This window comes from Callithrix jacchus, chromosome 11, assembly GCF_049354715.1.
Source record: "Callithrix jacchus isolate 240 chromosome 11, calJac240_pri, whole genome shotgun sequence".
In the NCBI taxonomy this organism is placed as follows: Eukaryota; Metazoa; Chordata; class Mammalia; order Primates; family Cebidae; genus Callithrix; species Callithrix jacchus.
This window is the reverse complement of record NC_133512.1, coordinates 88,773,805-88,801,769: the sequence shown is the minus strand read 5'-3', so window position 1 is coordinate 88,801,769 and position 27,965 is coordinate 88,773,805. Positions and strand designations below refer to the sequence as shown.

The 27,965-nt window shown below is 36.5% G+C and overlaps 1 long non-coding RNA gene across 1 annotated transcript in view; it reads left to right on the top strand.

Annotated features, from left to right (window-relative positions):
- The first annotated feature begins 19 nt into the window (after positions 1 to 19).
- Positions 20 to 27,965, top strand: part of LOC118143721 (uncharacterized) — an 89,967-nt gene continuing 62,021 nt past the window's right edge. The window contains exon 1 of the long non-coding RNA XR_013523756.1: positions 20 to 27,564. This is a non-coding gene — a long non-coding RNA (uncharacterized LOC118143721). The remainder of the gene's footprint in view (positions 27,565 to 27,965) is intronic.

The following is a 27,965-nucleotide window of genomic DNA, read 5'->3' as shown; positions in this document are numbered from 1 at the left end:
GCGTACGCAGTGTGTTTTCGCTGTAGTTCCGGGCCGTGTTCCGGAAACCGCGCGAGACAAAAGTGACCTAGAGGCAGACAAAAGCGAGCGAGAGACGGAAAAGGAAGAAGCTTCCTGAAGGTGGCGTAAGAGTGAGGGTGAGAGGGTGCGTTTTCTTTCAGTGTGGTGGAAGTTAATAAGTAAGACTGCTGAGACGAGGCAGAGCAGACAGGAAGAAACGGGATAAGGTGTTTTTATTAGGAGTGAAGGAGGAGAAGAGACAAGTACTGTTGTGTGAAATGCAGGTGCGGGTAGGGGAATCTCTAGTTTTCTGCAGCAGGAGATGAAAATAACACTAAAAATAAGTCCAGTTGCCCGGGACAAAGTTGCGCACGTTATAACGGCACAGTGTAAATCATCAATGAAAAGCACGTTCGTATGTTCTGCTTTTGTTTCTAAAAGCACTCCCAAATAGAGGTGCTGTTACTTTTTAAAGAAACTAAATGCAAATAGACAAAGGTGTGTGATCATTCCTTAGAAAATGAATATCCACGCTTCTACCATGCCACGATGGTCTACCCTTCCCTAGGGTTAAATTAGTAAGTAAAAGGCTCCTGCAGCACCGAGAAAGGACTGATGCAGAAAAGTACCAAACTTGGTTCTTATCTTGGCTCTGCTAGCAAATTGGTGTCATTGCACGAGTCACATCAACTCTTTTGGGCCTCAGTTTCCCTAGATGCTGCTATAGGTGCCGTTTAAGATATTTCCAGACATGATACTAGAAAATGCCACTGTGCCTATACGTTATTTACTGTGGTGCCCTAACATGAGAGAGCTGGAAGTTAGAAAAAGGTTTATACATAAAACACCAGCAGGAGTGATTTCTTTTTTTTACAAAATATCTTTATGATTTCAGTTAAACTTGTGATTTCTTAAGAATTGTGGTTTTGGAATCACTCTTGCAACCTCAGCAGTTTTCCTCGGAAAAGGAAGCATTTCTTAATTAGAGCATACCCACAAAATACCTGCAAGATGACTACCAAATAGTTAATATTTTATATTCTGGAACTTATTCCGATCTGTTTGAAATCAAGTGTAGTCAGGAATTGGATTGTGAATGTCTCATATTCTCAGGGTAACAAATGAAACTGGCTTCCATAAGTGACAGAATGGAGATAATTGTGTGATTTGCAAATGTTAGGGGTTGAACCAAAACCCATAAACTAATTAATGATTAACTAGGTATTAGTAAGGAGTTTTGTTAAAAAAAAAAGAAAAAGAAAAAAAAAGAAATTGCTGCTCATGGTGGTACACCTGTAATCCCAGCTATTCGGGAGGCTAAGGCAGAAGAATGGCTTTAACCCGGGAGGCGGAGGTTGCTGCGACTCACACCATTGCACTCCAGCCTGGGTGACAAGAGTGAAACTACATCTCAAAAAAGAAAACACGAAACGCTGTGTGATCTTATAAAAATGAATACTCCCTACAGCTTTTTCATCCCTTAGGGTGTGCTTATGTTTTGAAAATGTTTAACATTATATGGTGACTTATGAAATTGCTTTCATCATTAATACATTATAAGTCTATGGCCTTGTGTAGCTTTCATTAAATTAATATGCCAGATAAATAGCAGATGTACAGTGTTTATGGAGCATCACAAAATATCTTTGTCTTTTTACATGTGTCTTAAAGCTGCTGTATTTTCTGTAGTCTGTAAGGATCACAGATGTTGCAAGAAAGCCTATGGATAAAGAAAAGTCCATTTATTAAGACAAAAAATGAATTACATCTGGATGCAAACATTATATATATGATTTATCTATATTAGCCATATTCCCCTGGGACTACATGAATGCAGAGAGCTTAGCATCTCATAAAGGAGAATTACATTAAAGCTCCACCAAGGAAAAACTGATACATATAAACATGTGACTACTAAAAAATTAAGAGTTACAGTGAAACTTTCCCCTTAAGTCAAAATCTCTCAAGGTAATGCTCATTTAAATGATATTATATCACTGATAAAGTATCGACCAAAGTATGCTTGAAATAGATAATTTTATTCCGTTAGTTCTGAATCTAAATCTTGAGCAGAATGCATTAACCTAAAGGATCAGACTTCTAGTAGAATCTGAGGAAGGTGAATTTGCCCTTATCTGAATAGTTTATGGAAAACTATCACAATAGCAATTTTTAAAATAGTATTCTTAACTTTATATTATAGGAACTTTTATTTCTTTTTATACTTTTATGCTTTACTTCCCTACAAGTTGCAAGGGTGTCCACCAATCAGTAATATATTGAATAGATCCAGCTAGGGTTCTAAGCAGAAAGTACATAAGTACATCATGTGTCTCTACTTACAAGGAAATTCCTGAATAGTTAAAAACCTTTACTTATAAAAATGAAATAATTATTGCATGGAAAAAATGAATATTCCAGATTATAAATAAAGGTAAATGATAGTCTTCATTTAAACTGTAAATTACAAAGTGCTTTACTTTTCATTTAGGGTAATAAAGATGGGTAGATTTAACTCTATTTTTTAAGGGATGGAAAATATCAGATATAAGTGATTTGTTTCTTGAGAAGCAGTTTAGGATCATTATTAAGAACACTGACTCAAGAACTGTCTGGATTTTGATTTGTGTAACTTTGAGCACACTTAACCTTCTGTACCTGTGTCCCCATCTGTAAAATGGAGAAGACTACACAAAAGTACATCTAGTTGTTGAGGAACTAAAAGTAATACTTGAAGAGTCTTATACATAATAAGTACTCAGCATTATTTAAGGACATAGACTACACCATAAAAAACCTTTTTTGTTAAGTCATAAAGCTTATTCCAATACAATGTTTTGTTCGCTGCCATTTTTTTATGATTAGAAAGATTGAGCTGTGTATACTTTTAAGTGTTTAAGGAAGGGAAAGATGGATATGAGTTAGAATCTTAGAAGGTTTTACAAAAAAGATAAGACTTAAATCAGTGCTTGAGAGGAAGTGAAAATACACTTTAGGAAAATGAACTGACTTTTTTTTTTTTAAGATGGAGTCTCCCTCTGTTGCCCAGGCTGGAGTCCAGTAGTGTGATCTTGGCTCACTGCAGCCTCCACCTCTGGATTCAAGTGATTCTCCTGCCTCAGCCTTCTGAGTAGCTGTAATTACAGATATGCACCACCATGAATGGTTAATTTTTGTATTTTTAGTAGAGACGGGATTTCACTGTATTGGCCGGGCTGGTCTCGAATTCCCAAACTCAGGTGATCTGCCCACATCAGCCTCCCAAAGTGCTGAGATTACAGATGTGAGCCATTGCACCTGGCACTGACATTAATATTTAATGGGGGTAGAAACTGAAGATAAAAAGGCCAGCAGAAGTTCAGGTATGAGTTTCTGATTTGTAGCAATGAGAATGGAGAGGCATGTTCTGTGCTCACAGAGGTTAATAATAATAATAAAAGAATAGAGAGGCAGAAAAAAATGTGATTTGAAGATAGGGGTTAAGAAAGGTAATGGGGCCAGACCCAGTGGCTCACATGTGTAATTTCAGCACTTTGGGAGGCTGAGTTAGGAAGATTGCTTAAGTCCAGGAGTTTAAGACTAGCCTGGGCAAAATGGTAAAACCCCATCACTACCAAAAAAAAAAAAATTAGCCAGGCATGGTGTCATGCACCTGTAGTACCAGCTACTTGGAGGCTGAGGCAGTTAGATACCTTGAGCCAGGGAGGTTGAGGCTGCAGAGAGCCATAATGCAGCTACTGTCCTCCAACTTAAGCAGCAGAGTGAAACCCTATCTAAAAATGAAAAAGAAAAGAAATGAAGGAGACAGCAAATTCTAGGTAGCATAGTGATAGTGGTTGAATCAGAGGTTAGCAAGATTAGGGAGACACAGGAAAAGGCAAGACTGCTTGGTAAGAAAGTAGATTGGGCCAGTCTGTAAAACTGTGTAAACATGATGCACTTTGCTCATTAGCCAATGGCGAGGTCACAGAACATACTCGTTATACTTACACTGGCCTATGCTTTACCTTAAAGATCTGGAGAACAAGTCTGTCTCAGGAGTCTGTTCCACTGTTTCACTTCATAAAGGGCAATACATATTAATAAAATACTTATGTATACTTTTATGCATTCTTTATGGTGTTTTTTAAATTTATTTTTATTATTAAAATTTTTAGAACAGGTGCAATGGCTCACACCTGTAATTCCAGCACTTTGGGAAGCCAAGGTGGGCAGATTGCCTGAGCCCAGGAGTTCAAGACCAGCCTGGGTAACATGGGGAAACCCCATCTCTACTAAAAATACAAAAATAAGGGGGGCATGGTGGCACACACCTGCATTCAAAATTATTTGGGAGTCTGCAGTAGGAGGATCACTTAAGCCCCATGAGCCATGATCATGCTGCTGCACTCCAAAAAAAAAATCAGAGGCCGGGCGCGGTGGCTCACGCCTGTAATCCCAGCACTTTGGGAGGGCGAGGCAGGTGGATCACGAGGTCAAGAGATCAAGACCATCCTGGTCAACATGATGAAACCCTGTCTCTACTAAAAAAAATACAAAAAATTAGCTGGGCACAGTGGTGCGTGCCTGTAATCCCAGCTACTCAGGAGGCTGAGGCAGGAGAATTGCCTGAACCCAGGAGGTGGAGGTTGCAGTGAGCTGAGATCATGCCATTGCACTCCAGCCTGGGTAACAAGAGCGAAACTCCGTCTCAAAAAAAAAAAAAAAATCAGAATGTCTCGAGTTAAAAAAAAATTTTTTTAATCACCCATTTTTAATTCACCAAATCCTCCTCTCTCTTTACATTATTTTTATTTTAGAAACTGTTTGGGCTGCTATAACAAAATACATTACACTGAGTAATTTATAAACACCAAAAATTTATTTTTTACAGTTCTGGAGGCTGAGAAATCCAAGATGAAAGCAACAGTACATTCTGTGTCTGATGAGGGCCTGTTCCTTATAGATGGCACCTTCTTGCTGCATCTTCACATGGCAGAAGGGGACAAGGCAGCTCCTTTCAACCTCTTCAGTAAGGGTACTAATCCTGTTCATGACGGCAGAGTCCTTATGACTTACTTCCCAAAAGACCCCACCTCTTAGTGCTATCATATTGGATATTAGGTTCTAGCATATGAATTTTGGAGGGACACCAATATCCAGACCATAGCAGAAGCCAAAAAATGGCAAAGCCTCTGGCTATAATATGCTATGTATAATACATTCCTGAAAATCTTCACATTTTAAGAAAATGGCTCACTTAAAATAAGAGCCTAAGGAAAAAATAAGTTGGGAAAGCCCTCTCAAACTCTGAACAAAGCAGTGGTTCCCAAACTTTGCTACTTAGTGAGGTGATTCCCAAACTTTGCTTACCTGGCTCCCACACTCAAGAAATTCTGAATTAAATGGAATTGGGAGAGAAGCTGGGCCACAGTATTCTAAAATATCCCTAGGTAATTAATACACAACAAAGTCTGGTAACCACCGAGCTATAGTGTTAACAGACAATAACATCCCAAATGAAAATAATAGGTCATTTGAAAGGATGTATAAAACTCCTAACAAATACAGCAATGCCATATTAACTTAAAGAGCTTTACCTTTTTTAAAAAGTTGAAGTTAGCTTAAAGAATGACAATTTACAGAAGGGTAGACACTGATGAGTGATAGAAATAAGATCCTCAGAAGTTGCATATGGAGAAACAGTTGCAAACTTTGCAGGAAATATAGAGTTGTGAGAGATGGATGGCTCTGACTCATTGTCTGATACTGCTTTTGCAAAGATCTGAGAGCACTGCAAAATAAGCACTATCAAAATAGAGCATATGGCTGAACCAAGCCCAGGGAAGAATGGGGTCCCACACTGTGAAAGGTCATCATTTGAGTGCTATATTCCCCAGGCCTGGTGCAATCATGAAGCTAACTGCAATACTTGTACTTCAGTATTTGTATTACAAAGCATTAAAGTGCTATGAAAAATTATGTATGAACCAACCCACTTTCCTTATTATTTTACCATTACTCCCCTGTTTAACAATCTCGTGTGAGCTCATGTTTATTATTAAAAAAAAAAAAAAAAAGAAAACAGTACTTGGCTGGGTGTAGTGACTGATGCCTTTAACCCCAGAACTTTGGGAGGCCAAGGCAGGAGGATCATTTGAGCTCAAGAGTTCCAGACCAGCCTGGGCAGTATGGCAAAATGCTGTCTCTACAAAAAATTGGCCAGGCATTGTGGCACATGCCTGTAGTCCCAGCTTATTGGGAGACTGAAGTGGGAGGATGGCTTCAGAGCCCAGAAGGCAAAGGTTGCAGTAAGCCAAGATCTCATCACTCTGCACTCCAGCCTGGGAGACAGAGCCAGACCCTATCTCAAAAATAAAAAATAAAAAAGACAGTACTTTAGCACAACAGACTATGTTAGTATTCCACTAAGAATCTGAAATTTAAATAATGTTAACCTACCCCTGTTTTACTTATCTCCTCCTGTGGTTCATACTCTCTTTCAGCAGGAAATAATTCTTTAGGTAGGCAGTTCTTCCACCTCTGACTTTGCCCTAGAAGGGTCCTTGAATTCATATAACTTGGGGCAGCTTTATTTAAATAGCACATACAACATATGACTAATCAAAATGGAGCACCCACACTTGATCATTTTTCAATATCTTTTTTTAAAAAATAAATTACCGTGTATGTGTTATCACTATAGTGAAGCAGATTAGGGAACTTCATTTTAAGCTGAGTACATTTACTTTGTTTTTTATTGTTTTGCTTAGCTTTTAAAAATTGTCTTTAGTGCTTGGTTTTCAATACAGGTAAAATTATACTGTCCTTTCTATTAGATTTTTTCATGTCAAAATTGGAAAATACTATTGATGACAGAAATTACTTAGGTCGCTAGGATCTTCAACCTGAATTCATTCCTTAATATTATAGTTGACACTGAAGGAATAGATTGATTTGGACTTGTTGCATATACTATATGGCAAGAGAGAGCAAAGCTAACTTGTTGTGTTTTTTGGAGAAAAATACTGAGGTTAGGCAATAAGAGATGAATAATGTAAGAAGGTATGGAAATGGAAATGAAATAGTGAGAGTGAAATATAAGAATTATATTGATAAAAGCTAAACATAAATAACCTTGACTAATGGAAAGCAAATGCCTGAAATGACATTAAAACACATATGGGGAGGGGATGAAGGTTGAAAATTACTTATTGGGTACAGTGTTCACTACTCAGGTATTGGGTGCACTAAAAGCCCATTTCACCACTATGCAATATGTGCATGTAAGAAACCTACACTTGTACCCTCCTAAATAGCAAAAACAATTAAATTAAAAACATATTGGGCAGAAAATATATCAAGGCTTTCCCCTATTTCTGATAAATTTTTGTTATATAAGTTTTGTTTCATTTTTGTAACAATCCAGAATGACTTTCCCACCTACGCTTTTTCTTTCAGATCATGGATCACAGATAGTCAGAGTTAAAAGGGAACCTAGGAATTTCCAAGTTCATATTCTGTGTCGTGTGGATTAGGAAACTGAGTCCCAAATAACTTCAGTGATTCAGTGACTCTTTCAGGGTTACATGGTAGAACCTACAATCAAGGCCTCCTGGATTCTAGTTCAGTGCTTCTTATAGTAATTAATAACAAAGTAACTGTTTTGCTCAAAAGACAAAATTTTGAGTTTATATGTACATAGGATCAGTGCATATTCATAGGTATGTCATTGCTATTGTATGGAGACCTTTTTCAAAAATCAGAAGGACTATATATACCTTTGAGTCCAAATACTCAAAGGTAGGTTGACATTTTTCAGATTTCCTATTTCAAAGATTAGGAAAGGTAACTATATATTGTGGAAGGTAAAATAATCTATCCTATCCCCAAGTGATTGTTACTTTACATGTGAAATGGTACTTTTCAAATGTGATTGAGGGTAAGGACCTTGAGATGGGGAGGTTATAATGGATTACTTAGGTGGCCCCCTCTAATCACGAGTCCTTACATGTGGAAGAGGGAATCAGAAGAGTGGGTATGAGAGATGTGACTTGAATAGACTTGTCCTGCTGTTGATGGACTTTGAAGTTGAAGGAAGAGGGCCATTAGCCAAGAAATGTGGTTATCTTTAGAAGCTGAGAACAGCTCTTAATTTATAGCCAGCAATAATACAGGGACCTTGGTCCTACAACAGCAAGAAACTGAATTCTGCCAAAATCTAAGTGAGCAGGAAATGAATTCTTTCTTATAGCCTCCAGAAAGGCATAGGTTCTGCTAACACCTTGATTTTAGTCCAGTCATATCAGACCCATATCAGACTTACAGAAGTAAAAGATGATAAAATGTTGTTGTGTTAAGTCACTACGTTTGCGGTAATTTATTATGGAAGAAATAAAAAGTGATACAGATATGTAACCTCTCAATTTATTGCATTCCTGGATAAAAGTCATTGACCAATGTCACTGAGAAAGTGACTATACTGTACATAGGAGATTTTGAATATTTTTTATTCATTCTAAACAACTTAAGTACTATTGCTCATGACCATCTTTCTCCATGGCACAAAGTCTTTCTAAATTCTAAACTCCCCAGAATTTCCTCCGTGGTGATATTAAGTAAAAGGTGAGTTTCTTCAAAGTGTTCTTTAATACATTTGTGTGTTGTTTTTCTCATTATACTGTCATTCTTACAAGGTGGATGCTCCACTGTCATGACAAGTAGGAGTGGTACATGTTCAGTCAGTTGTTACCTAAGTCTTAAGTCATCTTCGTCGGGTACCTCCTGTGTTCCACGCCTCTGTCACTCCTGTGGTTTCTGCTGCTTTTTTTCTCTAGGTTTTGTCTCCTGCGCAAAGTCATTTTGTTAGTAATTGACAAAGCCAGTCTTTGAACCTAGACAGTCAAGCTCCAATGTACTGAACTGCTATTGAGATTGCTGCCCAAGAAAAATGCACAATAGTGTCAAGAAATAAAGAACATGTATAGACAAAGGATCACTTAAGGTTATTCAGATTTGAGCATTTGTGACTCTTTTCAGATTTCTGGACATAACTGTTTACAAAGAGGAAGAGGCAGATTAAACACTTTACATTTTTCCATTTTTTTCCATTTCTTCTTGAGTATTAAGTATCTGTATTGTTACTATTTTGTTTTCTTTTTTTTTCCCATTTCTTCTTGAAAAAGTATCTGTATTGTTACTATTAAGTTAACAGAGGTTGGCAAAATACAAACCTTGGGGTAATCATTCTGTAAATAAATATTATTGGCACACAGCCACAATCATTAATTTGTATATCATCTATGGCTGCTTTGGGGCTACAACACCAGACTTGAATAATTGCAACAGAGGCCCACAAGACCTGAAAAATTTATTATCAGGCTTTTTCTAGAAAGTTTGCAGACCCCTGTTCTCTAATGTCAACAAATGAGATTTCCAGAACTTTTATATTACCAAACTTATTATTCTAACCAGCCTCATGTATTCTCATGATGCCCATCTTTGACTAGCTGTGAAATATGATTGTCCCATTCTTCTGAACTTGACCTCTTGCATTGAGAATAAACAGACATAACTAAACCTCCTAGGACTTAAGAGAAAGTCTGCATTTTTTCCTTCCTACCTACCCTACTTCATATTGTTTTCTGTCAAGAATATGCAGGAAAAGAAACAAAAAACAACAACAAAAAGAATATGCAGGAACTTTTCCAAGTCTTTACCCTATGTAATAGTAACTCACATAATGGGAATTTTCATGCATGTGGCATGATCAAAAATAAAGAATGGTCTTCATTTTAACATATACACCAGAAACTAAATTGAAAATCACCACCATGTCAAAATAATGCAGTGGATTGGAACAAAATCTCAGCAGAGAGATTTCTGGGAAACAAAAATAATTATAATTAAAGACAGCTATTTGTTGGGGACATTAGTCATTGCGTTTTGGCTGTTAATGTGAGAACTGTCTTTTTTATTTCTCAAGAGTTCCCTATTTTACAAGTTTTGGTAATAGAGCTCAATATATTAGGCACTTTTTTTCTGATGTTTCTTACTGTGAAAGAGGCCTAGGCTCTGCTTATGATTACCACAGATATTGAATTGAGGACTGGTACTGCAAAACAGCAAATCCTGTAGAGAACCAACTCTGATGGTCACACCAGTTGTAACAAGAGCAAGTTCATAAAGGAGCATGCCATTGACGCCTGTGGTGACATCCAGGGCACAGTGGGCAGTGCCAGTTGTATTAGGTCAGAAGCTTCAGTCTGATTGTTTGACTGGTGTTCAAAGGATCCTAGCTGACCCAGCTTTACTGTGCATTTGGGGCCTGCCACCCAGCTACCTAACCTCTGAATCTTATTCTCCTTTTTTTAAAGGATAATTGAGTAGCTCACATAATTGTAATTATGAGCTGTTTTTGCTCATATGGCTTCTAAATGTTTTTAACTAAAAATGTTTTAAACTAAGACCCTTTTATGCATGCTTACTTTAAAATGCTAAATTTTTATATACTAAATTTATTAATTGCAAAGAATGTAACTTCTAGCACATAGTATTTTGTTTATGTGCTTTAAATATATTTTCATTAAAATTTTGTAGCTGCAAATTTAACTCATATTTATGGTAGAGACCATATCCTTATCAAACCCATTAGCTGACTTTATTTTTCTATTTAAATAAATATGTTGCCCTGCATCCTGTGAGAGCTGTTGGAGAGGTAATCCACCATGAGCCCTGCAAATCACTGCATAGTCTTTACAGGGATGCTGCTGGTGCAAAGCCCTGACTACTCCTTATCTAGGCAAGTTTTATGCCTCTTCTAGTTAAATAAGTATATAATAATATCCATTTCCCATTTCTCTCAAAATGACTTCACTGTGCTCCAGTGTACTTTCAACTTTTGATATGTACATCTCTGCATTTGAAGGCATTTTCTGAACCACCGTCCATGTGTGGCTGGCTAGGAATTCTGGGGAATTAGCACTCCCTCAGGGAGCAGTCTTCAGTCAGTGACAGTTTATAAATAACAGTTTGTTTATCAAGAAGGTGGGATAATCCAGGTGCTATACCTCTGCTCATCCAAGGGTAGCTGGCTTAATAATGCACATTTTATTGGCTTACTTTCTTTCTTTAGAACACTTTTCCACTCCCTTACTAGTTTTCCCTAAATAATATACTTGCACTTAAATTCTTGCCCCAGGATCTGCTTTTGAGAGAACCCAAACTAGATAGAGATTAAATCTCTCTCTCTCTCTCCCTCTCTCTCTCTCTCTCTCTATATATATATATATATATATATTTTTTTTTTTTTTTTTCAAGTGTACTTTAGGCTATGGGGTACATGTGCACATCCTGCATCCTGCAGGATTGTTGCATAGGTACACACTTGCCATGGTGGTTTGCTGTCTCCATCCCCCCATTGCCTACATCAGACATTTCTCCCAGTGTTATCCCTCCCCAACCTCCCTGCTGCCTGCTGTCCCTCCTCTCCCCTCCCCTCCACCCCCCACCTACTCCAGTGAGTATTGTTTCCTTCCCTGTGACCAAGTGTTTTCATTGTTCATCACCCGCCTATGAGTGAAAATACGTGGTGTTTGGTTTTCTGTTCTTGTGTCATTTTGCTGAGAATGATGGTTTCGAGATTCATCCATGTCTCTATAAAGGACATGAACTCATCATATTTTATGGCCACGTAGTATTCCATGGTATATATGTGCCACATTTTCTTTGTCTAATCTATCATTGATGGGCATTTGGGTTGGTTCCAGGTCTTTGCTATTGCAAACAGCGCTGCAATGAACATATGTGTGCATGTGTCTTTATAATCTCCCTTTAAAAGGGTCTGTATCTTGAGTTAGGAGCAGTAGTCTAGCCCCAGTTCTTGTCATCATTTGATTTCACCTGATTCTCTTTTATGTAAAGCAAAGGACAAGATGGGGTTTCTGCTCATCTTCACAGATCTGCACAAGCCTCTCTAAATATTCTTGGGTAGGCAATCATTGCTACCACCAAAGTTGGTCTAAAGTGGATTGTTTACTCAAAAACAGAATTCTTGTCTTTAGTAGACTATAGCCTGTCTGCTGCACCAGACATCAACTTGGTCCAATTAATGTAGCAAGAAATGGTAGAAAGAAGTAACTTAGTTATCTGACTATGGCACAACAAACATTTATTTCATGGTGTTAGGATAGACTCTTGATTGTGGGTTGCCCCTTACCTGATCAAGCCAGAAATGTAAAAAGTAGAGAGCGAGCCCACATTTCAGAGCTGTTCTGATCTACTGATTCATTCCTTTGGAGGGTGAGATCTGCAGACTCTGAGAGAACCTTCTGGTTGCTACAGCCACAAATCCATATTCTGATCTCATGTATATCCTTTGCCTTGCTTCCTTACTGAGTCAAAGCAAGCCAAGGTGAGAGCACTGTTAGGTGAATGTGAAATGCCATTCTCACCTGTCCTCCAGCAATAACAACCACTCTGTGTGGACTGGCATAGGTGGTCACCACCAAATAAGCCTGAACATCCTCCAAGTATATTGGGCACTTCAAGCAAACATTTAACAAATTTGAGCTCACCTTTCTCCCCAACACCACAGTGATCTAGTTGTGGCTTTCAAGAAGGCTGAGCCAAATTCAGTGTGGTGATGTTAATTAGTCATGGAAATGGAGCTCTAAGCCACCCAGGCCTTTTCCTTGGAGTAACTGGGCATGGGCTGGTGAACTTGCAAGGGCCTAGAGTTTATGGAATGTCACTCTTACCAATTTGTTTAAAAAAAAATTTTTTTAAGTATGTTTCCACAGAACACTGTGGTATGAGCCTGTGATCTCAGCTACTTGGGAGACTGAGATGAGAGGTTCACTTAAGTGCAGAAATTAGAGGCTATAGTGAGCTGTGATCACACTTTTGTACTCTAGCCTGGGCGAGAGTGAGTCCCTGTCTCCAAAATAATTAATTAAAAGTGTGTTTCTATTTCTTAGAGAATCTTTGTGAAAACAGCTCTTCTTGCTTCTGTTGGCTGGCCCTTTTTTCCTTACCCCAGAGTTTAGACAAAAGACTGGAAGACCTTGGGGGATGAGTGAAGAAAAATATCCTCTTTGTAGTCTCTTTCCATTCCATGCAAATAGATGACTGTAAACACATCAGATATTCCCAGTCTAACCTAAATTCCAACAATCAGCACAACTTTATCTTAAATTTTTCCTCCCCAAGCACACCTCTCCAAAGAAACTTACACAGAAAACCTCTCTAAGTATAGATGTTGCATGGGGCTTTAACCTTTTCTACTCATTCAGAAATCTTTAATGAAAGTTTGACATGTAAAAAAAATAGAAAAAAGTATTTTCATACAGAATATTAGAAATGAATAAGACATTTTCTTAAAACTTTACCTTTTTTTTTGTGTATGTGTGTGTGTACATGTCTCTATGTATGTATATAACATTAACCACCATAGAAAAGCAAAAAGAAAATATGCAGTGGTGTTTATTGCCATGCAGATACTGCTGGGAACAGTATCTCTCTTTGCACAGAAACTTTTCAGTTTCTCTGTGGGTGGTGTCTCTTCCCCCTTTCATTTGCCAAGATAATTGGGTATCAAGAGATCGCTACTAGACCGAGAATCTTATTTCCTGACCATTGTCAATTCTATAAACAGTGGAGCAGAATGCAAGATACTGAGACAGTCATTGGCTATCTGAAGCTAAATAAGATACTGTTCCTGCTTTTGAAGAGTTTACATTGTAATGGTACCCTTTATAAAATAAATAGAACTAGCTGAGATGGTTCTCCTTGTGAGTTTGGGTTGGCAGGCAAGGAAATGGAGTTATGCATAAGTGGCTCAATTTTCAGTGGTTGCAAAATCTTAGATGGAAATGAGAATTGGAGGGATCCTGTTTTGCATTAGTGAATTATTCCTTGTATTCAATAAGTAGAGTGATGAAGAAAGGTATGTCTGGGACTAGTTAGGAGAAATGAAATAAATCCAATTTAGAAGGCTGACTTAGAATTTCCAGATTGGTTTAAGAATCAGTTGAATGAATGAATGTCTCCTCCTGCCTGAGCTAGTGGGATAATTTGTCCAACATTGATTTAGAAAAGATTATCAGTGTCTCTCGGTCATTTCACTTCTTGACTGGCTCCTTAATCATGCCATTTTCGCCACTCAAGGCTCTGCAGTGGATTCTCATCTGCTGAGGGGCAAGTTCACACCCATCACAGGATGCCTCAATTATTTCACGCTGAATTGTAACACCCTACTCTACCCTATTTGTTCATAATTCTAGGAGAGCTGCTCTACCTGCATCAGACTCCAGGTGAATAAGAAATAAATGTTGTATAACAACACATTTAGGAATTTTAAAAAATAGCAGTTAACTTTAAGATTTTTTTTTTTAATTTGTAAACTAGGTTTAAATTAGGGTCAAGGTTGTAAGTCATACATAATTTCTGTTTAAATTTATTAGTGAAGTAATTCTGAGGCAGTTTCATGTGTGCAATTAACAAATATTTTATCAATCCAGGAGGTTTTCTTGGAAGAACAAAAATATATTGGAACGTTTTCAGAATATTTTATAAATGTTTTGTGAAAATTAGGTTGAAAACTTGGAGGAAGTCTAGTAAAAATCAGAGATCCCTGATTCTGCCATTCTCGGTATTTGGCCTCCATAGTCATTGAAGAGAGGGAGGAGAAGATTTTGAAATCATATGAAGTAAAAGACCTTAGTGTAGTTTTTGTCACTTTGGTCTACATCCCATCTTTTAGAACTGTATCACAATTACTCAGCCGAACTAATGAGAGGCCAATAAATACAGTCATCCTACACACTCAGAAATATGTGTGAAATTGGTAAACATCTAGCCAATTTGTTCTATGTTATATAAATGGAAATCATCTAGAATGAATGCCCTTGTTGTTAAAAGGATACAGTGGTTAAAGTGTTTTGTTATAAAGAACTTGCTTCAGATCACACAAATAGTGGCAAAACTAAACCAGAACTCAGACCTCCTGACCACAATACCCTCTCCAGTTTTCCACATTACCTTCCTACATTGGCTGGGAGGCTTTTGGAAGTAACAGAAAACCTAAACCAAAGTGGATTATGAAAGAAAAAATTAGGGAGTATGAGTTCGTGTATGTGTACACACTTCTCTAATTTTAGGCTTTAAGGGAGACTCAATTCATCAATATATGTTGCCATCTGGACACTGAGTCCATTTTGATTCTTGTGGCTCTGTCTTCCTCCAGATGCTGGACTAGTTTTCATGCTAGATCCCCTCATGGCAGCATTAAGGAACTTCACCGTCTCACACTATTCATGGAAAGTTCTTGGAACTCCCACAGCGGCAAGGAAACATTGTCCAACATTGTTCACTTGTAGGAGTCCTTGTCAAATCTGTAATGTTATATTGGCCAAAATGTGATACATCCCCATTCCTGGATCAATAATCACTGTGGTCAGATGCAAGACGCTCTGCAGGACTCAACCTGGGGATGAGGTCTGTCCACTCCAACCACATGGCCACTTTATAATGAGGTTGCATAAGTTCTCCTAAGGAAATCAGGTTTCTTTTGGTTAGAAAAAATAGAAATGTATGCTGAGGTAATAGCCAACAAATATCCACTATTTTCTAAGATGTGTTTGAAACTAATGCAAAAAAGCTCTGAGATTAAGATGTGTACATAGCTCATCAGTTGTATTGAGTTTAATTGTTTTTCCTACACATATAGTACCTAAACTATTACTAAGATACTATTTTATTTAAAATTTGGTTGAGGTTTTCTATATCACCTTAAACCTAAGTTTGGAAATAAAGATTTAATGCTATATGACATGTACAATTGCTATTCTTTAAATGAGAAGTCCCAAAAATCTTTTTATTTATTTATTTATTTTTATTGCATTTTAGGGTTTGGGGTACATGTGAAGAACATGCAAGATAGTTGCATCGGTACACACGTGGCAGAGTGATTTGCTGCCTTCCTCCCTATCACCTATATCTGGCATTTCTCCCTGTGCTATCTCTCCCCAACTCCCCACTCCCTGCTGTCCCTCCCCTACTCCCCCAAACAGACCCCAGTGTGTAGTGCTCCACTCCCTATATCCATGTGTCCAAAATACACACTATGTTATAGGTCCAAAAGAACTACACCTTTTTGTATCTGAGAAAATTAAGATCAGCACCTACACAGCAATAAATGGTTTAATGATAGCCCTTTGAGTGCACCATTAGAGCTCTTTTATAGAATTTTGTGAAATACTAATTTTGGAAATTTGTCTCATTTAAATGATATTATCCTAAGGAACATTTCATATAAACAACTCATATTTTCTTTAAAGTTTGAGCTGACATTCACATCAGGATTTGATAAATCAGAGCAGTGCTGATGTTATTACAAGGTAATACTTTTGCAATCATCAATAACAGGCTAGGCTTGCAGGACTGTAATACACTTTGCATGAAAAAAATACAAATAATGTCATGTTTGAGCAGTTGTGATAATAAGTGATGGCATATTAGTGTACAGGTAGTGGTGAAACAAATGAATTACTAAAGAATATAATTGTGTCTTTATTATGCTTATCTTTTTGGTTTTTTTACTTTTGTCATATACAGACTGGGTTGGTAATTGATGGTAGTAATATAAGGTGTCCTTTAAAAATTTTATGTAAAGAAATAAGTTTACTTGAAGAAAAATAGAATAAACAATGGAATTATAGTTGTCCTCAGAAATGGTAAAAGTCATCATTACAAATGAAATGTTGTCATCTATATGGAGTGATCCTCGATGTCCTCAAAGAACTTAGAAATCTAAGCAATAACATGCATAGTGTGTTCAGTGCAGAGAAAAACAGAACATTTTAAAGAGATGTGTCTGTTCTTAGGCAGAAAGGTATTAAGAGTGGTAAGGAATGGATATGTACTTCAAAAGGAAATTTAGAAATAAAGGGGCAGAAGCAGCAAATTTGTAAGAGCATGCCTTCACCTGAAGAGAGAATGCTCTGTTAGGCCGATTCAAGAGGGCACTCGACAGGAAAGTAGCTGTTTCAAAGACTGTCACATCAAAGCCAGATGCCAGTACACATTCCTATGAGTAACTCTTTATCCTACTTCCTTGCTTCCCAAATACCCTAGGGATAAGTGGACTCACTAGTCAGGGCTCACTATAGCTAGACTGCTTGGCAATCAAACTCCTTACTGTAAATAAATAAAATGGCTTAAATATCACAGCCTGATGAGCTTTGTTAGGATGAATCACCTTCTCAAATATGCTAAGTGTGTTCACATTGATGAAATTAAGTTTCTAAGTCTGAAAGGTTAAAGGACAGATTCTGGACTGGGTGGCTGCTCAAGATACATACCACTTTGTGGGGATCTATCTGGGTGAGAAGTACACCTAGAAAATCCCTCAGTCCCAGCCGGGCACGGTGGCTCACGCCTGTAATCCCAGCACTTTGGGAGGCCGAGGCGGGTGGATCACGAAGTCAAGAGATCGAGACCATACTGGTCAGCATGGTGAAACCCTGTCTCTACTAAAAATACAAAAAAAATTAGCTGGGCACTGTGGTGCATGTCTGTAATCCCAGCTACTCAGGAGGCTGAGGCAGGAGAATTACCTGAACCCAGGAGGCAGAGGTTGCGGTGAGCCGAGATCACGCCATTTCACTCCAGCCTGGGTAAACAGAGCAAAACTCCGTCTCAAAAAAGAAAGAAAGAAAGAAAGAAAATCCCTCAGTCTCATGACTTGCGTTTTCTCAACTTTTGCAACACTACTATCCATGTTATGTAATTTGAACCAAGCTCTTAATGTTATTTTTGTATCATATTAACATATGAGATAGAGAGATAATCCCTTAAGGAAAAAAGATATTTATATTGCTACTATAAGAACTTGAAGTTTTGCAAAGGAAAAAAAAGTTGAGTTATTTGATTACCTACCTGGTCTCAAATTGAACCATCAGATAAATATTTAAACTGCTGTATATCTTTCTCTTCTCTTTCCTTCTTCATTGCCAGCCTTTTTGAATGAGCCATTTGCTGTCACTGCCTCCATTCCTTTAGTGCCAAGTATCTCCTCTCCACCCCTCACCATCTGGCTCCCACCCCCATTATTCTGTTGAAACTATCTTCAAGGTTTCTGACTGATAATAGACAGCTTATTAATCATTATTTTACTTGACTTGTCTGCAAAGTTGAATAGTACATTCTGTGCTCTTCTTTTGAGGACATACCTCCTTTCCTGATGCCCGGGACCTGTCTTTTCTTAACTTTTCTCCTAACAATTTATACCTTACTCTCAGTGACTTCTACTGGCAGCTCTTTAAAAGAGAAATATAATGTAGCAGATCAAGCTAGTTCCCCCTTCCTCTTCTCTTCCTCTCCTGCCTATTATCTTAATATCCTGAAGTTGTACTGTCATCTCTACATTTGTATGTCTATATACAATTTATGTCATTTTATGTTTTAAAAATCTTCCATATACAGTATTGTAGTATCCTTTGTACCTTGCTTTTTAAAAACTTATCATTATATATTTTGCAATTATTTTTTTTGATATATCTGGACTTAATTTACTTTAACTTCTCTGTAATCCTCTGTGGTGTTAATTAATGACAGTTTCAACAAATGTTTATATATAGATGTTTGGGGAACTTTGTATTTATTTTACATTTTCTTCCATGTCTTCCTAAAATACCAGCTACCAGTTATAAACCAATGACCCCACAACTATATTTGCCTTAGAGATCATTGAGCTTATCCAAAATGAAAATCATTGTTCCTGGACATGTTTCTTTCCCCCACTGTTTTTCTTCTATCACAATTCAATTCAGAACACCACCATTCTTCCAGTCACTAAAAATAGAAAACTTGGACTCTTTCTCTTGTTTTAACCTTTGTTAATCTTCTATTCTCACCTCTAATTCTGCATACAAAATATCTCTTATTTTTTTCCTCTTTTCCATGCCTACCTACTACCATTGCCTTAGACGAGGTCTTTGTCATTCTTATCTGAACTAGCAGTTTCCTTCCAAATATGTTCCGTGCACCTAATGTCTCCCTAATATTCCTTCATCCAGCTACCAGAGTTATCTTTTTAAAACAGGTTGGCAAATTTTCTGTAAAGAGACAGTAAATATTTTGGGCTTTGTGGGCTATGTGGTCTCTGTGGCACCTATTCAGCCCTGCCATGACAGCATGTTAGTTTTCATAGGCAATACCTAAATGAATGGTTGTAGACATATTCCAATAGAACTTTGTTTACAGAAATGTCAATGGACCAGATTTGGCCCAAAGGCCATAGTTTGCTGACCTCTGCTCTACAATGTAAAATAGGTCATGTATCTTCCTATCAAAGCCTTTCTGTTTTCTTCAGAACATAGTGTTCACCATCCTATAAAATCTGCATCATCCTTAATTTACCACTTAAAGTCAGTGCCTTAATCGCTCAGATTCTAATCTGTATTCTAACTTGTTTCTGATAACTCTACTATTATCATATCATATAGTTGATACAAAAGCTGAAGATAAATACAACAATTTTTTTTACAAATCATTAAGAGAAAATTTAATAGAAAATTTCCACTCTAATTGGAAAAATAGACAAAGGGTATGAATAAGCATTTTACACTAAAAGGAAATCCTCAAAAAATATTTGCAAAAAAGTTTAACTTCATTAATAAATAAATGAATGTAAATTAAAATGATACATCTTTCTTTACAAAATGGGAAATTTAAACCATGATAGCATCCAGATCTGGCTACTATATATATTAATGTTATACAGAGAATCCCCAACTTACAGTGGTTCAACTTAGAATTTTTCAACTGTTTGATGGGTTTATTTGGGACATAACATCGTAATAAGCGAGGAGCATCTGTAGAGGAGGGGCTTTTGATAGAAATAGAGGATATGTTTATTCAAAACTTCTAGGGAAAAATTTTATAACAATAAATAGTAAAAGCCCCAGCAATTCAATTTTTAGGGACTGCTCATGGAGAAATTATTATGAAAGTATGTAATGATTTAGCTGCAGGGATAATTATTACAATGCTATTTAAAATATAATATGGCTGTGCACAGTGTCTCATACCTGACATCTCAGCACTTTGGGAGGCCAAGGCGGTCAGATCATGAGGTCAGGAGTTCGAGACCAGCTCGGGCAACATGGTGAAACCAAGCTGGGTGTGACGGCAGGCGCCTGTAATCCCAGGTACTTGGGAGGCTGAGACAGAAGAATCACCTGAAACCAGAAGGCAGAGGTTGCAGCGAGCTGAGATCGCCCCACTCTACTCCAGCCTGGACAAAAGTGAGAAACTCTGTCTCAAAAAAAATAAAATAAAATGCCAGAATGCTTAGAATAACAAAGGTCCCACAAGAGAGGATTGATTAAAGAATACAAGTGTTAAAATTTCTGTAGAAGAAAGGTTTATTCCAGAACTGCAAATCTAATTTAACATTAAAAAATCAGGCAATCTGATTCACCACATGAACAGAATAAAGGAACATTTTCCACCTAAGTTGGTGACAGGCAAAGATACTGACATGATGTCTGTTGTGCTAGAATTCCTAGTAGGTTTTTCTTTCTTTCTCTCTCTCTCTTTCTTTCTTTCTTTCTTCTTTCTTTCTTTTTCTCCCCTCCACTCCACTCCCCTCCCCTCCACTCCCCTCCCCTCCACTCCCCTCCCCTCCCCTCCTCTTTTTTTTTTGGAAAGAGTCTCACTCTGTCACCCAGGCTGTAGTACAGTGTCAGAATCTTGGCTCACTGCAACATCAGCCTCCTGGGTTTTTCTCTTGCCTCAGTCTCCTGAATGGCTGGGATTACAGGCATGCGCCACCATGCAAAGCTAATTTTTGTATTTTTAATAGAGACAGGGTTTTACGATTTTGGCCAGGCTGGTCTCGAACTCCTGACCTCAACTGATCTGCCCACATTGGCCTCCCAAAGTACTGGGATTACAAATGTAAGCCACCACACCGGGCCTGGAGTTGCTAATTAGTGTTATAGGGCAGAATAAAGAAATAAAAAACATAATGATTGTAAATAAATAAGTAAAAATACCATTCTTCAACAATGTCATGACTATGTATGTAGAAAATTCAAAGAAATCCGTAAACTACCAGAACTAATAAATGTATTTACCACTGAACACAAGTTTTAATATACAAAAATCAATGTTGTTTTTATATACTATCAAAAAAATTCAAAATAAAATTTAAAAGCAATTCAGTTACTGTTTTTAAAAATACACCAATAAAATTTTCTTGTTTTGACAAAAATACATCAGTAATATAAGATATTAATAATGAAAGTAACTGAGTCAGGAGTATACCGGAACTCTGTACTATCATTCTAACATTTCTGTAAATCTAAAATGTTTGCAAACTACAAAGTTTATTTAAAACAGAAACCCAGAACCAATAAACTAAGAAATCAATACCAATAACAGTACCACAAAGCCCCTCAAATACCTAAATTTTATTAAAAATTTAACAAAATATATGTAAGACCTCTAAATTTAAAACTACAAAACATTATGGAGAGAAACCCAAAGAAGACCAAAACAAATAATATATTTTATTAATGTACTGGAAGATTTCATAGTGTTAAGATATCAGTAAACCCCAAGTTAATCTGTAGATTCAGTGCAATTCCTTTGAAAGTAGTGGCAGATTTTTTTTTAATAGGAATTGACACACAAATTATAAAATGGAATTATATAAAAGTGCAAAAGATGTGGTTGAATAGTTGACAATCTAAAAAAAGAACCAGATTGGAAAATTTATTCTAACTTACTTTATTTTTCCTGAGGTATAATTGATATACAACAAACTGTACATCATTAATATATACAATTTGATGAGTTTGGAGATATGCATACACCTGTGACATCACTACAATCAAGGTAATAGACATATCTGTCACTTCAGAAGCTTCCTGCTGGTGGTTTTTTTCTTTGTTTTTTGTGAGTGTGTAGTAAGAGTACGGAACATGAAATGTACCCCAAACAAAATTTGAATTTCACAATACAGTATTCTTAATTATAGGCATTATATCATACAGCAAATTTCTAGAACTTATTCATTTTCCATAACTGAAATTTTATCCTCACCAAACAACTCTCCATTTTTGCCTTTGCCTAGCCCTGGCAACCAGCATTTTCTATGAGTTTCACTATTCTCTATGAGTTTGACTATTTTAGATACCTCATATATGTGGAATCATACAGTATTTGTCCTTCTGTGATTTGCTCATTTTACTAATGCCAATTCTTCTTAAACTCTTCTAAAAACTAAAAGAGAGAACAGTCCCAAATTCATTTTATCAAGCCAGTATCATCCTGATTTTAAAGCCTAACACATCACAAGAAGAGGAACTACAGTTCAATATCCTTGATGACCATTGATGCCAAAATCCTCAATAAAATACTAGCAAGCAGAATTCAACAGCACATTAAAAGGATCATAAACCATAATCAAGTGGGATTTATCCCTGGCATAGAATTGTTTAACATACAAAAAAAATCAATCAATGTGATACACATTAACAGGACGAAAGAAAAAAACCACATGGTCATCTCAATAGATGCAGAATAAACATTTGACAAAATTCAACATCGCATCATGATAAAAAAAAAGCCTTTCAACAAAATGGGTATAGAAGAAATGAACCTCAACACAGTAAAGGGATATATAAAAACCCACAATTTGCTGGATGCAGTGGCTCATAGCTATAATCCCAGCACTTTGGGAGGCCAAGGTGAGCAGATCACACTTTTGGTCAGGAGTTTGAGACCAGCCTGACCATCATGGAGAAACCCCGCCTCTACTAAAAATACAAAAATTAGCCAGGTATGGTAGCACACACCTGTAATCCCAGCTACTAGGGAGGCTGAGGCAGGAGAATCACTTGAGCTGGGGAGGCAGAGGTTGCAGTGAGCCGAGACTGCGCCATTGCAGTCCAACCTGGGTGACAGAGTGAGAGACTGTCTCAAACAAACAAAAACCTAAACATCATAATCAACGGAGAAACACTGAAAGCTTTTCTTCTAAGGTGCAGAAGAGGGCAAGGAGGTCCACTCTTATTATTTGTATTCAACATAATACTTTAAGTCCTAGCCAGAGAAGTCAGGCAAGAAAAATAAAAGGTATAAACATCAGAAGAGAAAATTACCTGTTTGCAGATGACATAATCATAGAAAACTCTAAAGACTCCACAAACAAAACTGTTAAAACTAATACATAATTCAGCAAGATTGCAAAATACAAAAATCAGTGGTATGTCTAGATATCAACAGTAATCTGAAAGGTTAAGAAAACAATTCCGTTTACATCACCAACAAAAAATAAAATACTTAGGGATTAAACTTAACTAGAAGATGAAAGATATGTTGACCAAAAATTATAAAACTGATAAATTGAAAAAGACACAAATAAATGGGATAATGTCCTAATTTCATGGATTGAGTCATGCAAGAAACTGCCTTTCTTTTTGTTTGTAAGCGGATAACTACAGACAAAAGGTTAAATATCTCCACAGGTAGCGACTCTACATTCCACTTATCTTATGTAAAGTGCCACTTTAGTGAGTGTGACATGACTTTATAATTGACTATTACCCTACCTGTTCCTTTCCTCTTGCAACATGTGGATTCAGTAATACGACTCCCTCTTTCCCCAAGACTGTTATTTCCCTTTAAATATTGAAGCTCTTAAAAATCATATTTGGTGAAAGACACAGACTGCTTTCCTGGACATATTCTTAAACTTAGCAGAATAAAATTCTAAATTGATTGGGAACTGCCTCAGGTACTTTTTGGTCTACAACTTGGTGGTCATCAGAAGGGACTCTGAGTGGAGTTGGCCCTGACCTTTGGTAACTCTTTGATCAGTATTTGGGACCAACTTGAGCTATATTTATTGCTCTAACCAGTAGGAAAATTTGCTGAGGCATAGGAGCTCCCCACTCCAGAAAATCTCTAATATTTCAAATTTGGTTGGGATCTGAGGTTTATTTTGCTGTACAATTCCTTTTCTGGTGTTTCACTCACTAACAACAAAGAATGTGAGTTTTCTGCTTACATAATGATGGAGGGCAGGCAACTCCTTTCTGGAGCTTTAGCTCACTTCCAACAGGGAAGACAAGTTTGAGAGTTTTTTCCCTGCTTCTGAAGTGGTAGAGAGCAGTCTTCAGCCTGGGCCCCATTTCTGGGTAAGTAGCTGAATTGGGGTTTTATCTTGGAAATTCTCCTTAATGACTAAAAATTAAGATTAACAACGAGGTGGTCTTAAATTCTGTTTATCATTAGAGCACTCAGTAATTGATGAATTGTGTGATCATTTATTTATTTTGCCTAACTGATATTTTGTTTATTTGTTTCTGTTTTTGTTCATTTTTTTAGTCTTTTTCCCATTGGGTTTGACCATCTATCTCATCTCTACTTGACTTGGTTAAATCTGAAGGAAAGTTCCAAATTATGGGGAACACAGCCTTTGAATTGCCTAAATTCCCACAGCTATTTGAAAAAAAGAAGGCCAGGAAAATGGAAAAGAAAGATTTTGACTAGCTGAAGGGCTTTATTTATCTAACAAGGCCACTTTTTACTAGCAAAGCCGGACTGAAAGAGCAATAATGGTGGTTACTCCATGCTGTAGTTCAGTAGCTAAGGTTCTGTCCTTCTTTCAACATGGCAGCCTGGGTTTGGTTTGTAAATCAAATCTTTTCTGATTGGTATTTGTGTTACTTTTGAAAAATCATCAGCTTGTTCCAGATAAACTATAGTAATAAGAGATTTAAAAGGATATTTTAAAGAGCTCAATGGTTAAAAGTCAGCTTAATTAAAAGCTAATATGCAAGACGTATGTGTGTACACATATGCATAATACTGCATATACATGTATTACATACATATGCAGTGTTTAAATATATCTATTTAAAAGGCCTTTTTACTTTTGTTTTCTCCCATTATCTTTTTTCTTTTTGAGAAAAAGGTTTTTTTTTAACCGTCTCAGTTGACTGAATTCTGTTTGCTCCATTTACTTCTGCCTATCTCTCCTTCCTCTTGCTACCCTCTGCTACATAGGGACCTAAAATAATTTCTAACAGCCTGGAATTTCTTAAAGAAAATAGTGAAGGCCTCAGACTCCCTTCTGGGGATATATCTCTGTTTTTTCATTGTGGAACTCCAAGACTACAAACAGACAAGTTCCTCTCAGACCTTAAACTGCTTGCTTTTGTGTTATGTTACCTGATTTTTTCTTTTTTTTGACTAAAATAGTTACTGCATACAACAGGGGCCACCCTTGGGTGTTTAAGACAAGAAATGACATGGTTTAGACAATTAGAGAAATGTCCTTGTAACAAAATGCATTGTAAAAGCATTACCTGGCCAAGTTTCATGATATGTCTGTTTTTGGAGACAAAGGCTTCATTGTGGCCTCTGCCCAGAACTCAGAGGTCCAGTTAAAAGGCAGAAACTAAATTTAAAACTATCTATCTAAATAATACTGGCCTCCCTATAAAATCCTATGGTAGATTTCTAGAATTTTATGTTTGACTTGCCATTCATTTTTAATTCTCTCTAACAAACCAGTCTGTCTCTCAATCTCTGTGTGATTTTTGTGTTTTAAGATATTTATGTATGTTTAATAAAATTACAAAATATTTTATTTTTTTAACCCAGAAGTTCAACTTTTACCCTATCTCACTGTTTTCAGCTCTCTCTCCTTTGAGAAAGCCTGAGATAATAACTCTCTCCTTTAACTTTTTTGTCAGCTCCTGTAATTTTTTTCCCTCAGCTTCTAACTGTTCTTGTGGCACAAAGCTAAAAATGTTTTATCCTAAAGGTCTAAAGGAAATATTTTTTTCCAATATGACATTCTGTGCTCTTGACTGTAAATTGTTCTACGAAACTGAAAACTTTCGCTCTTGACATCTCTTCCTATATCTAACAAATTCAAGTACCATTTTCATTAGTTTTGACTCACAGGTTATCTAAGTAGACTCCTCATAGGGAAAAGTAATCACACTGCAGAAGATGGGTTTTTATTGTTTTGTTTAGTTTTTTGCCTTTTGGTAACTGGCCTAACACATTTTACATTTTATCAAAATAATTCCTAGATTATTGTTACTAAATTTCAATTTGCTTAGGAAAACTTAAATTTAAACATTTTAAAAATTAAGATTATCTCATCCATGTAACTTTCTGTATTGCTTTTAAAGTCCTTGTGCTGTTAAGTTACAGGGCTTTGGTGTATAGGTCTAAAAAGGACACCAAGTCCTGCTAAATCTTAACACTGACAGCAATTAAAGCCTCATCTTCAGACCTGGAAAATATGACAATCAAAATATACTGTGTTCATGAGAAACAGAGCCAGAAATTAAAACTTTATATTCAGTGCTTTGGGGCCCAGGGACTATTTCAGAATAGGTGAACATGTGAGGTTTTAAAGGCCAATTTTGAGAGACAAAATTAGTTCAGCATTTCTCTATAAATTAAACATTAATGTCAAAGGCATACTAGTGCAAGACCAACATCTGAACCCCTGTGTCATATTAGCAAGGTTTTCTTGGAGCATTAACCAACTTTTTAATAAAAAAATATAAGAGGTTATAAAAAGGTCTAAGAAAATTATATCTTATGATCAAGATTATTACAATTTAATAGATTTATTTATGAGGTTTGAGAGACAGGTTTAATTGCTGTCTTTTCAAGGGCTTATTGTTTGGGAAATTAAGGTCTCCTCTCTCAAAGAATAAAGACTTTTGCCTTTTGTTTTTTTTAAATCTCTGAGTTATCATTTGGGTAATGAATCACTTATTTTACAATGACCTGTGATTCCATTACGTGATATCAAGTTTTAATCTTTTTATATTTGAAAACCTTTCCAAAATGAAATTTTAAATCCAGTTCTGTTAACTTCTTTAAATTTTGATGTTAGGTCTTCTGAAGTCCAAACGAGACATGTTCAGCTTATTTGGTATAATAAAAATCATATAGAAAGCATTGTCAAATATGAAATCGTGTTTAACCTTATTTGGATTATATTTATATAAATGGGTTATTAGTATGTGTTCCAAAATTGTATGAGATTTCTGTGATTCTGATATGTCTTAATATATCTTATCAGTAGTGACTATGATTATTATGTAAAATTGTTGTATGTCACAAAAGTAACCAAATTACTTTGTATATTGTGTCTTTAACCATGACTGTTCTAAGACTTTTGTCATCCACAAATGTTGTTTTACTTTGATCCTTCTTTGGGATGGTTTATAATCAGCAATATTACTCTGAGTACTCTTACATATAGGTTTCTGATAATTTTAGAAATTGTGCCATTGAGTGGAGAGAAAATCTTCCAGGACTCTTATGGAGAGCTCATGTATTAATGAGGATTGTTGATCCAGTCTCAAGCAGGCTACCTATAGATGTGATAAAAGCCCTTTGAAAAACTGACCACATACCTTGTCCTTTACAGGATCCTGACTTGTCGTAAGTAAAGAACGTCATCACTTTCTGATAGGCCCAGGAACCCCACGTTTTCTTGGAACCTCAAAAAGAGAGGCATTCACCCAATTCAAACAGGTATCTGCAGGCACAGTTAAATTGTTGGCTGGGTGCGAGGCCTTTAAAAAGATCTAATCTGATTCCTTGTGGAAAAGATTCCAACAAAGCCATTTTTTTTTTTAAAGAGGGAGCTAGTATGGTAAATGATTATTCTTGCTGCACCTTATGCAAATAATCAAGCCAAGTACAATATGACTAAAACTTATTTTACAGATAAGATTGTCCTATTATCATTTTATCTTTAATAAAATTAGGGAATTAAAAAGAAAAAAGTTGTATTTCAGAATAAACTACAGTACACTTGTTATTAGATTTGAGCCTCGTCTAGTGTTATATAATAATTTTTCTACAATTTCAACTGAATTCTAAAATTTTTCCTGGTCAAAGTCTCCAAAATTGTCTTCAATTTTTTTCTTTCT